This window comes from Dendrobates tinctorius, unplaced genomic scaffold (genome assembly GCF_039654945.1).
Source record: "Dendrobates tinctorius isolate UK_male_01 unplaced genomic scaffold, ASM3965494v1 ptg000027l, whole genome shotgun sequence".
Lineage (NCBI taxonomy): Eukaryota > Metazoa > Chordata > Amphibia > Anura > Dendrobatidae > Dendrobates > Dendrobates tinctorius.
Genome location: NW_027361695.1, coordinates 3,315,361 through 3,328,080, shown reverse-complemented (window position 1 = coordinate 3,328,080; position 12,720 = coordinate 3,315,361). Strand labels below are relative to the sequence as shown.

Below are 12,720 nucleotides of genomic sequence, written 5' to 3'. Positions count from 1 at the left end.
TGAGGTGTGTAATATGAGGTTCTGTAGCAGCTAAAGTGCATTATGTTTTGTAGGTGTGGAGGTGTGTATTGAGGTTCTGCAGCAGCTGAGGTGTGTGTATTGAGGTTCTGCAGCAGCTGAGGTGTATTGTGAGGTTACGACATCAAAATGTAAATGTATATGATGATTATTTACAGCCCCGTCTATATTTATAGCTTATTTTCCATGTTGCGGGGTCGCGCGCTCCCATTACTCTCTGCTCCGTCACCGCAGTTTTCCGCTTACGACACAGAATCGCTTTAGATTTTACCAAACTATAGCTATTCATATAAACCTCCGATTTCTGAGCGCGGCCCGATATAAACATTGATTCTCGCCTTGATCAAGAATATTGATAATAAATTCATTTCTTTAGCCTCCACGCTGCGCCAAAAAGCGCTTAACTGCCGAAAATAGTCCAACACAGAATCACAATTATACCCCCCGCACATCCGTGTAATTATCCTTCCATGTCGCACCGTGAATTACATCCATGTTTTTTCCTTGTACGTCCCTGCTCGTACAATGCAGGACGGGTAATGAGGGCTGCCATGTCGCCGTGTTGTTGGGGTGGGGTGCAGCGTCTGGTCGCCGTGTTGTTGGGGTGGGGTGCAGCGCCTGGTCGCCGTGTTGTTGGGGTGGGGCGCAGCGCCTGGTCGCCGTGTTGTTGGGGTGGGTTGCAGCGCCTGGTCGCCGTGTTGTTGGGGTGGGTTGCAGCGCCTGGTCGCCGTGTTGCTGGGGTGGGGTGCAGCGTCTGGTCGCCGTGTTGTTGGGGTGGGGTACAGCGCCTGGTCGCCGTGTTGTTGGGGTGGGGTGCAGCGTCTGGTCGCCGTGTTGTTGGGGTGGGGTGCAGCGCCATGTTGCCGAGTTGTTGGGGTGGGGTGCAGCGCCTGGTCGCCGTGTTGTTGGGGTGGGGTGCAGCGCCTGGTCGCCGTGTTGTTGGGGTGGGGTGCAGCGTCTGGTCGCCGTGTTGTTGGGGTGGGTTGCAGCTCCTGGTCGCCGTGTTGTTGGGGTGGGGTGCAGCGCCTGGTCGCCGTGTTGTTGGGGTGGGGTGCAGCGCCTGGTCGCCGTGTTGTTGGGGTGGGGTGCAGCGTCTGGTCGCCGTGTTGTTGGGGTGGGTTGCAGCTCCTGGTCGCCGTGTTGTTGGGGTGGGGTGCAGCTCCTGGTCGCCGTGTTGTTGGGGTGGGGTGCAGCGTCTGGTCGCCGTGTTGTTGGGGTGGGGTGCAGCGCCTGGACGCCGTGTTGTTGGGGTGGGGTGCAGCGCCTGGTCGCCGTGTTGTTAGGGTGGGGTGCAGCGCCTGGTCGCCGTGTTGTTGGGGTGGGGCGCAGCGTCTGGTCGCCGTGTTGTTGGGGTGGGGCGCAGCGTCTGCACTTACGCCGTATCGGCCTGTAATTTCCGGCAAATCTAAACTTCATTTATGGTAAGTGCATTGATCAGATGCTTATTATTATTGTTGAGCTCCGCTATCCAGGCCATTAAACGGGCCCCATATAGCGGGAGGTTGTGCCCGTCCTGTCCTTTTATTGAGGACTCTGCACAATACAAGACAGCAGACACGGGACATTGTGTCGGTCTGACATAGGCAGCTGCTGTCATTTAACCCGTTCATGTGATGTACGCCGGCGTGACACAATGTTGCAATAACATCCTAGATGTGGCATTGCTGTATTTCAAAATGTATCCCTATGGGAAGAAAAAAAAGAATCCTTTAAAGGGGTTATCCGGCCTTAGGGTACAAGTCTGTAGTCACTCTATGTAGCTGCAGACGGTGAGTAGTCAGGACTCTGATAGCAGGTGGTCATGTACCTGCAACTATGCGATTGGCATGCTTCGGGCCACATACCTACTAGACGTGCCCAACCTCGCTCACTACACTTGCACTGAGCAAGACTGTGCACGTCTAGTGGACATGTGACCGCCTGTATGCAAATCACATATTTGTGAGCCCACAGATCCCAGCACTGGCACTGGAGAATCCTCACAGCACGCAGTGCAAGGATTCCCAAGTCTGCAGTCACATAGAGTGATTGCAGACTTGTAGCCCAAGGCTGAACAACCCCTTTAATTTTGCCATTACTTTACCTGTAGTCTAAAGGATACATTTCTCACTGTGCAGAGTTGGAAGCTGGCGTAGAGAGACTTATAGACCAGGCAGTGCTCCCTGGAAAAGAAGGTATGTAAATGACTAACAGCGCCACCTAGAGGTCAATAGTTTATGGGTATTGTTTATCCTCATGAAGGCCAAGAAGTTGGTGTAGGGAGACTTAAAGACCAATCAATGCTCCCTGGGAAAAAAAAAGTATGCATATGAGCTCCCCACAAGGAATAACAGCTCCACCTAGAGGTCAAACACGGACTTCTCGCCCAGCCAACCAGTAACTTGCTCTGCCCTGATGAGAGGGAAAAACCCTGAAACACTTGCCTACAGAAGGATGTCTTCCTTTTACATAAGACTAAAAATGTAGCAAGACTCCTTAAAGGACCCCAGGGATCGGTAAAAACGTACAATTGTTGGTCGATCGACTACTGGGACTCAAACCCACCCGGAAAACCAGAATCTTTGAGTCCCCTGAGTGCAATGTCTAAGAGGATAGTGGTCACACATGCACTACCACACCTATAAACCTGTGCAAGTGAATGAAACGTTGGTCTTTCGGACCCCCATTCTCAGGATCTGTGGGGACAGAGATTAATGTTAATGATGACAGCTTCTGTACAGCGCTGCAGAATATACTTGTGCTATATAAGCAACATAAATAATTATTAGTACGTTATGGTTTTACCAGATTCCTCTAGATTTTTTCCTCCATAGATCCAGCATTGCATTAAGTGTTACATTTAAAGGAGTGGTCAAAGATTATAAAATGAAGGTTTCTTGCTTTCAGAAACAGCGCCACCCCTGCCCATGGGTTGTGTCTGGTACTGCAGCTCAGCACCATTTACTACAATAAAGCCGAGTTGTGATGCCAGACACAACCCATGGTAAGGAGCGGCGCCGTTTCTGAAAGCAAGCAGTAATCCTGGGCAAACCCTTGAATAAGTGGAGCCACAGAGTGGAGGAAAAAAAAAGGCGGTGCACTTCTATATCTCTGCAGCCAAGTTATAGCTCCTTCCTGGACTCCACGTTACAGGAGGAACAAAATGGTTAAGAGAAAAAAGCCAATTCTATTAAAAATTTTGATTAGAAATAAAAAATTAATAGATTTTTTAATGTTTTTTTTAAAATAATTTATAGCTCTTCATGGCCCTCTTAATGATAATATCCAGTTTTAAGTATAAATATGTTCTTATTCATTTTCTGATCCAAATCCTCTACATATACAGTGAGTTAATTGATAAAATTGTTGCTACTTGTATCCACCACTAGGGGGAGCTTAGGAGCTGATAAGTGATTAGTCTACAGTAAACTCATAATCTCCCCCTAGTGGTGACTGCAGGCAGCCAAAGTGTTAGCATTCAACTCTATGTTTATGCAGTAGATTTGGAGATTTATCTTAGGAAAAACTGAGCTATAAAAACTATTAAGATATACTATATAAATAATCAGCACATCAAGTCAGACCTACAAATGACCAGGTTTTAAAAGGTGGATATTCATCTTAAAGGGAAAGAAATACTAACACCTATGATAAGGTCACATCCTTTATTTAATGGAAGACATAAAAACCAAAGCACAAAAATAGGGGGACTTCATAATTGGGTTAATGGATTTCAAAGTGAAAAGCCCATAGGCTCAGATATCCGGGCAAGCTGTCACCACGTATACTGGGTATAAGATCAAATAGTCAGGACAGCTTGTAGAACTGACGCTCCATCTGCTGCACAGATTTCTGGGTTGCCCAGGGTCAAGGCTTGCAGATTTTAAGATGTTCTTCAGCAGCTGTTCCATTGGTGTGAGTATATATACAGTGGGGAAAAAAAGTATTTAGTCAGTCAGCAATAGTGCAAGTTCCACCACTTAAAAAGATGAGAGGCGTCTGTAATTTACATCATAGGTAGACCTCAACTATGGGAGACAAACTGAGAAAAAAAAATCCAGAAAATCACATTGTCTGTTTTTTTTTCATTTTATTTGCATATTATGGTGGAAAATAAGTATTTGGTCAGAAACAAAATTTCATCTCAATACTTTGTGATATATCCTTTGTTGGCAATGACAGAGGTCAAACGGTTTCTGTAAGTCTTCACAAGGTTGCCACACACTGTTGTTGGTATGTTGGCCCATTCCTCCATGCAGATCTCCTCTACAGCAGTGATGTTTTTGGCTTTTCGCTTGGCAACACGGACTTTCAACTCCCTCCAAAGGTTTTCTATAGGGTTGAGATCTGGAGACTGGCTAGGCCACTCCAGGACCTTGAAATGCTTCTTACGAAGCCACTCCTTCGTTGCCCTGGCGGTGTGCTTTGGATCATTGTCATGTTGAAAGACCCAGCCACGTTTCATCTTCAATGCCCTTGCTGATGGAAGGAGGTTTGCACTCAAAATCTCACGATACATGGCCCCATTCATTCTTTCATGTACCCGGATCAGTCGTCCTGGCCCCTTTGCAGAGAAACAGCCCCAAAGCATGATGTTTCCACCACCATGCTTTACAGTAGGTATGGTGTTTGATGGATGCAACAGAGTATTCTTTTTCCTCCAAACACGACAAGTTGTGTTTCTACCAAACAGTTCCAGTTTGGTTTCATCAGACCATAGGACATTCTCCCAAAACTCCTCTGGATCATCCAAATGCTTTCTAGCAAACTTCAGACGGACCCGGACATGTACAGGCTTAAGCAGTGGGACACGTCTGGCACTGCAGGATCTGAGTCCATGGTGGCGTAGTGTGTTACTTATGGTAGGCCTTGTTACATTGGTCCCAGCTCTCTGCAGTTCATTCACTAGGTCCCCCCGCGTGGTTCTGGGATTTTTGCTCACCGTTCTTGTGATCATTCTGACCCCACGGGGTGGGATTTTGCGTGGAGCACCAGATCGAGGGAGATTATCAGTGGTCTTGTATGTCTTCCATTTTCTAATTATTGCTCCCACAGTTGATTTCTTCACTCCAAGCTGGTTGGCTATTGCAGATTCAGTCTTCCCAGCCTGGTGCAGGGCTACAATTTTGTTTCTGGTGTCCTTTGACAGCTCTTTGGTCTTCACCATAGTGGAGTTTGGAGTCAGACTGTTTGAGGGTGTGCACAGGTGTCTTTTTATACTGATAACAAGTTTAAACAGGTGCCATTACTACAGGTAATGAGTGGAGGAAAGAGGAGACTCTTAAAGAAGTAGTTACAGGTCTGTGAGAGCCAGAAATCTTGATTGCTTGTTTCTGACCAAATACTTATTTTCCACCATAATATGCAAATAAAATGAAAAAAAAACAGACAATGTGATTTTCTGGATTTTTTTTTCTCAGTTTGTCTCCCATAGTTGAGGTCTACCTATGATGTAAATTACAGACGCCTCTCATCTTTTTAAGTGGTGGAACTTGCACTATTGCTGACTGACTAAATACTTTTTTTCCCCACTGTACATGAACGGCAATGACTGTGGATTTCCCCCATAGCCCAGGTGGTCTTCAAAGTAAAAGATCACATATATGAACAGATGTTTCCTAAGATAATAGGTGATAGGTTTTCTGAAAATGAAGATGTCTGAAACATCTTGTCTAGGTGTCACCTATTACGTCCAAACCTTGCAACATGACCAGGAATTATAGCCACACCATGCACCCATCTACAGTCATTTTTTTCTGGGATATTTACCCTTCAAAGCCTTGTCATTTCAGCAGCCAAACTCTATCCTGTATATATGAGGGTAAGTACCCTGATGGGTGTCTGGCTTGGTTAATTTCTCTATAGTGATGTAAGCAAGGCTCATTAAAAGGTTGGACATTGTCTTCTACAAGTCACTAGACAGATCAGTTTCTTTCCTCTGGGAGACATCTAATTTGTATGTTTTTCCTATTGAGCATTGCCTAGAGAGAGCCGGTACCCCCATCGCCACCTCCTAAAGTTTAAACTCCAATGAGATGGAAAAGTATCCTGTGTCTGTTCACAGAACAAATTTATACTTCCCTTGTCTGGAAATTGTGCTAAAAAACCTGGTTTCCTTCAGACAATTTGAAAAAATCTGAAATGGGTCCCATCCAACAAGGGCTTTGTGGTCTTCATTTTTTTGGCACATAAGCCAATGATTTTTCCCTTTGGCATATACCAGAAGATTTCCTGAAAACTTTGGACATTTCTGAAAATGTATGTATCTTCCTAACAGTACCAACTACATACCTGCCTACAGTCCCAGTTTTCACAATTCTTTGCATTTAGGTTCCCCATAAACACTAGCCTGAAGTCGGAGTCGTCCGAACTTGCTGATATCGGCAGGATTGACCACCGGTCTAATGTGTGCAAGGAGTGGACCTCCTGGGTCACCCAACAGATGATGTTGTTGGAAAGAAGGATGGAAGCAAGCTGCTGCCAGTGGTATCTGGCACCAGCTCTCGCCTTGAGAAAACAGGAACACTCGGCAGGTATGGGGGTTGTCAAGAGATGGTACGGCCGACGTCTATCTAAAGTATAAGGGGGCTTTTACTTTATTGCTGTCATTCAAGTTGAACTCATAAAAGAATGGAGATTTGCTCTTAATTCGCATTAAAATTTCCTTTCTAGGCACCTCAAGGGCGGTCCTGGGCAAAGCAAGGGTGGGGCTTAATGCTAATAATCTAGAATTTAAAAGTTATGTCATCTTTACCACTCTCACATAACTAAACCTGCATAGGGAACTACCCCGGGGAGCTAAGGATCCATCTGTGTAGCTCATTACAATGGCATGTCTAATTCTATATTGTGGGAGCCCAAGGCCAAAATTGTGGGATACTAACCAAAACTATAAAACCATATTTAGTGGTAAATTAATATTGCCATTGGATAATGTGTTAAGGCACAGCGAATATAGGGTTAAACATAACAGAAGGTAAAGACGAAAATTTCATCCAAAAATTGCGGTAAGGAGGTAGAAGGAAATGAAAGGTGCTGAACTTGTAGAACAGAGGTTATTAGATCTGACATAATGAAATCCAAATGCTTTTATAATTAAAAATAAATCAGGTATTATGAGGCCAATATAAGGAACGTTCCCCAGCATCTGCGGAAAATATCGCTGCCCCCCTACAACCCTGCGACATGAAAGGACAGACAGCGGCTGAGCGCGGATTATATGGATGGGAATGTTCCTAGTTCTCTCCTGCAGCTGAGACATTGACAAATTGTCCTCTTTGTCTCTTAATGATATTGGTGCAAAGCGGAAAATTGCACTAACTTTTAGAAGCCCATCTGCCCCCTACTCCCAAAATGACTTGTCTGTATTAATATGGCCGTGATGTCTTGAAGGCAGCTTTTTTTTTTTGGTACATTACAGTCCCACTGAGCATTGCAGCATCGGGAACACCAGCATTTTCTACGCAAGCGGTTTTATCACGTCTGCTTTTAATAGGGCCTGTCAGCCTTGAGGTGGACACCACTAAATCTTCTTTATGTCGTATGGTAATGGTGCCATTAGCGGGCAAGATGCTGTCTCTTGTTTTGGGTGAACAGAGTGTGCACTCTGCAGTGGGGCAAGCTCCAGCCTTGGGCAACGTGGGCCCCGACCTGTGGTCCCAACATGTGAAGGCTACACAATAAAATGTGGTGTAAGTAAAGTATAAATTATGTATCTATCTCATATCTATCCTGTATCTATTCATCTATGTATATAAAGTACCTGTCTCGCCATCCATCTCTCATCTCTCTCTCCATCCATTGCCCTCTATTCATCCACACCTCTCCATCCCTCTCTCTCTCTTTCTCCATCCCTCTCTCTCTGTTTATTATTATTATTATAATGCATTTATATAGCGCCATTTATTCCATGGCGCTTTACATGTGAAAAGGGGAAATATAGACAAGTATAATAAACATGTGTAAGACAAGGGACCCACAAGTACATAAGGAGAGAGGACCCTGCCCGCAAGGGCTCACAGTCTACAGGGATGGGTGAGGATACAGTAGGAGAGGGTAGAGCAGGTCGTGCGGTGGTTCAGTAGACCGAGGATCATTGCAGGCTGTAGGCTTGTCGGAACAGGTGGGTCTTCAGGTTCTTCGTGAAGGTTTCCGTTGATGGTGAGAGTCTGATGTGTTGCAACAGAGATTTCCAGAGTATGGGGGAAGCACGGGAGAAGTCTTGTATGCAGTTGTGGGAAGAAGAGATAAGGGGGGAGATATTTCTCCATCCCTCTCTCTGTCTTTCTCCATCCATCTCTCTTTCTCCATTCATCACTCTCTTTCTCCATCCCTCTCTGTATCTTTCTCTCCATCCTTCTCTCTCTTTCTCTCCATCCTTCTCTCTCTTTCTCTCCATCCCTCTCTCTCTTTCTCTCCATCCCTCGCTCTCTCTTTCTCTCCATCCCTCGCTCTCTCTTTCTCTCCATCCTTCTCTCTCTTTCTCTCCATCCTTCTCTCTCTTTCTCTCCATCCTTCTTTCTCTTTCTCTCCATCCCTCTCTCTCTTTCTCTCCATCCCTCTCTCTCTTTCTCTCCATCCTTCTCTCTCTTTCTCTCCATCCCTCTCCCTCTTTCTCTCCATCCTTCTCTCTCTTTCTCTCCATCCTTCTCTCTCTTTCTCTCCATCCTTCTCTCTCTTTCTCTCCATCCTTCTCTCTCTTTCTCTCCATCCTTCTTTCTCTTTCTCTCCATCCCTCTCTCTCTTTCTCTCCATCCCTCTCTCTTTCTCTCCATCCTTCTCTCTCTTTCTCTCCATCCCTCTCCCTCTTTCTCTCCATCCTTCTCTCTCTTTCTCTCCATCCTTCTCTGTCTTTCTCTCCATCCCTCTCTCTCTTTCTCTCCATCCCTCTCTCTCTTTCTCTGCATCCTTCTCTCTCTTTCTCTCCATCCTTCTCTCTATCTTTCTCCATCCATCCCTCTCTCTATCGTTCTCCATTTATCTCTGTCTCTCTCCATTCATTCATCTCTCTTTCCCTCTCACCCCCCATCTCTCTCTTTCCATCCATGTTATGGAAATTGCCAAGATTAAAATACCTCTTTAAAGTTTATTTAGATTACTAGGATAAAAAAGTGTAAATAACGAACTGTAAAGACTGTTCATCCTGATCTTCCAGGTTCATATGCAGAATATCGAGGTGAGACAGTGCTATTCTGCATAACATTATAGAATACTATCCTAGATAGAATCCACAGTATATGATATACCGGCCTACCACACTATATAAATATATAGAATATTATGCATCACTCCTGGTTACGGATATCTCGTGGGTTTACTTTGCTCAGATAAGCGCACGGTAAGGAACAGATTTGTACATAAACTGAGCCGGACCTTTCAGAAAACATTGATCCATAATAAGCAGTAAAAATAAAATTGCGTTTACAGAGTGTGTGACCCATCTGTGTCTATCACCGCGGCTGCTAACTCCTTTATAATAACACTTCATGCATTGCTCAACGTACAGCAAAATCAATAGGACACTCACTACATCGACACATCGGCTTCTATGGAGAAGCTTTAACGACCAGGATGTATATGTTCCCAGTCAATGTTACATTAAAGAGAAGTGTTACAAAAGTCACTTACAAGAAAGAGTGCACTCAGTTTTATATTGAGGTTACTGTGTCCTTTGTGTAAAAAAAAAAAAAGAAATGACACTTTTTGGCGCATATATTGGTGGAATGAGCCTCTTTTTGAAATAAGGTTACTAGAGTTCTTTTTTTCGCATAATGGTGACCGGAGTGCTCTATATTTCCAATGTAGTTAACTACAATGCATAGTTTTCTTTGTAGAGCTTGCTACAATGTCCTGTTCTGAAATGTAGTTTCCAGACTGCGTGTGTTCTGTATTTAGTTTACTAGAGTGCCCTCGAGAGTAGAATGCACTCTATACAGAAAACACTCTCCTTTTTTGAATAGATTGCTCATTTTCTGTAAGGTTATTATAACGAGAGCACTCTACTAACCTCCATACAAAGCAGAGTGCTCTCGTTATATATGCAATGTTTGCTGCATTGCACTTATATGTTATGAGATTGCTCTGTGTCTTGTGGAGGTTACTAGAGTGCTATGTTTTGTATAGAGGTTACTAGAGTACTGCTCTGTTTTGCATAAAGCTTAACAGAGTGCTTTCTTTATATACAAAGGTTGCTGCAATGCACTTGTTACTAGAAAGCGCTGTCTTGTGTGTAGGTTATTAGAATGCTGTGTTTTGTATGCAGGTTACTAGAGTGCTGTGTGTTTTGTATAGAGGTTATTAGAGTGCTCTGTATCTTGTATGGAGGTTACTAGAGTGCTTTGTGTTTTGTATGGAGGTTAGTAGAGTGTTCTGTGCTTTGTGTAGAGGTTAACAGAGAACTTGTATGGAGGTTACTAGCGTGCCCAGTGTCTTGTATGGAGGTTACTTGAGTGCCCGGTGTCTTGTATGGAAGTTACTAGAGTGCCCGGTGTCTTGTATGGAGGTTATTAGAATGCCCAGTGTCTTGTATGGAGGTTACTAGAGTGCCCGGTGTCTTGTATGGAGGTTACTAGAGTGCCCAGTGTCTTGTATGGAGGTTAATAGAGTGCCCAGTGTCTTGTATGGAGGTTACTAGAATGCCCAGTGTCTTGTATGGAGGTTACTAGAGTGCCCAGTGTCTTGTATGGAGGTTACTAGAGTGCCCAGTGTCTTGTATGGAGGTTACTAAAGTGCCCAGTGTCTTGTATGGAGGTTACTAGAGTGCCCAGTGTCTTGTATGGAGGTTACTAAAGTGCCCAGTGTCTTGTATGGAGGTTACTAGAGTGCCCAATGTCTTGTATGGAAGTTACTAGAGTGCCCAGTGTCTTGTATGGAGGTTACTAAAGTGCCCAGTGTCTTGTATGGAGGTTACTAGAGTGCCCAATGTCTTGTATGGAAGTTACTAGAGTGCCCGGTGTCTTGTATGGAGGTTACTAGAGTGCCCAGTGTCTTGCATGGAAGTTACTAGAGTGCCCGGTGTCTTATATGGAGGTTACTACAGTGCCCGGTGTCTTGTATGGAGGTTAGTTGAGTGGCCGGTGTCTTGTATGGAGGTTAGTTGAGTGGCCGGTGTCTTGTATGGAGGTTACTAGAGTGGCCGGTGTCTTGTATGGAGGTTACTAGAGTGGCCGGTGTCTTGTATGGAGATTACTAGAGTGGCCGGTGTCTTGTATGGAGGTTACTAGAGTGCCGAGGTTAGTTGAGTGCCCGGTGTCTTGTATGGAGGTTACTAGAGTGCCCGTTGTCTTGTATGGAGGTTACTAGAGTGCCCGGTGTCTTGTATGGAGGTTAGTTGAGTGCCCGGTGTCTTGTATGGAGGTTAGTAGAGTGGCCGGTGTCTTGTATGGAGGTTACTAGAATGCTCTCTTGGTGTGAAGGTTACAAGAATGCCTACTCTTATGTTTTGATGTTAGTAGAGTGCCCTCTTCTTACGGATGGCCCTAATATATACCCCGTTGCCTACTGCTATTAGAATGCCTCTGATTCTTGATACTAGAATATTGTCTTTCTTTTCTAATGGCCAATAGAGTGCTCTTTATGATTCATCTACTGGATGTTCCTATATGTACTAATATTTTCAAATAATCAGAAAAGAAACATCCAAAGACACACAGGAGAGCCCTCAGAGGGCCGGATTCTGGGCCTCTCCCAGGACCGGTCACCTAAGCCTCCGCTACAGCTGCCGTATAATTTACCTTTGCCTCTTGACAAGTCATTTAGCCATGATGTAGAGCGGCCATAAAAGCATCATACATTGCGTCTACATTAAGGGAAAGGTTTATTCTCTCTCCGCTATTATGCTCAAACAAAAATAAAAGTTTTATGACTCTGTTTTTATTACCAGCAAATGTATTAAAAGTTATCTGTGGAATTAAATGTTCTGACATTTTCCCAAGGCAGATAAATAGGAAGAAAACCAGCTTGTTTTATGGAGAACATTTTGCATTTCAGGTACATAGGAGATTCAACCATGGCAACTTAACCCTAAAACATAGGTGAATAGGTCCTAAAGATTTGGAAAATACCCCTATGCAGTATTTGCAGTAATCAGATGAGGTCAGACGTATATTTTATTACAAGAGACTGTGACGCTTCATGGAGGTCCATAGCCAGAGGAGGCCTGGCGGTGCACAAAAAAGTAATTTCCTGAAGTCACCACTAGGAGAAGCTCACTGCATAGCAATATTTACAGCTTATATGTAGATGTATAAATCTGTCTGCAGTGAGCTCCCTCTAGTGGTGACAGCAGGAAGGTCCATGTCTATCATTTATGAGTTGTATTTGTGGAAAAACAAGGCTAGAAGTATCTAATAAAAAGTTTCAAAGCTACAGTGCCATTACTTTCAAAAGTTTATTCTGAGCTTGTACATTTATGACATTGCCATAATTGTATAGTAGATGCTGATCAGGACACAGACAGAAGAGGGTCTCTCTTTGCCCAAGAACAATATATGGGCCCATTGCAGTCCAACAGCTCATCGTAAGAGACAATTCCACCTGCTTTGAAGATGTGAGTGTGTCCCCTTACTCCTTAGGCCCCTGTGCAACTCCAAAAGTTGCATTAATGGTATGTCCATGCCTGATGCCGAACCCATAAACCAGACCCACATTCATCTCAACTATGTGGCCCTGAGCTGCCGTTAATGGAGAGGTGGTCAGAATTCCCATTGATTTCTATTGGAATTT

General features: G+C 44.4%; 1 protein-coding gene across 3 annotated transcripts in view; it reads right to left on the bottom strand.

Annotated features, from left to right (window-relative positions):
- The window catches only part of PDZRN3 (PDZ domain containing ring finger 3), a 244,774-nt gene that overhangs the window by 90,033 nt on the left and 142,021 nt on the right, over positions 1-12,720 (bottom strand). The window contains exon 1 of one of the 3 annotated variants that reach the window (XM_073569692.1): positions 2,102-2,234. The exons of the other annotated variants lie outside the window; for them this stretch is intronic. The gene's annotated coding sequence lies outside the window, so the exon portion shown is untranslated. Of the gene's footprint in view, positions 1-2,101; positions 2,235-12,720 lie in introns of those variants that run through there. 3 annotated transcript variants of the gene reach the window in all.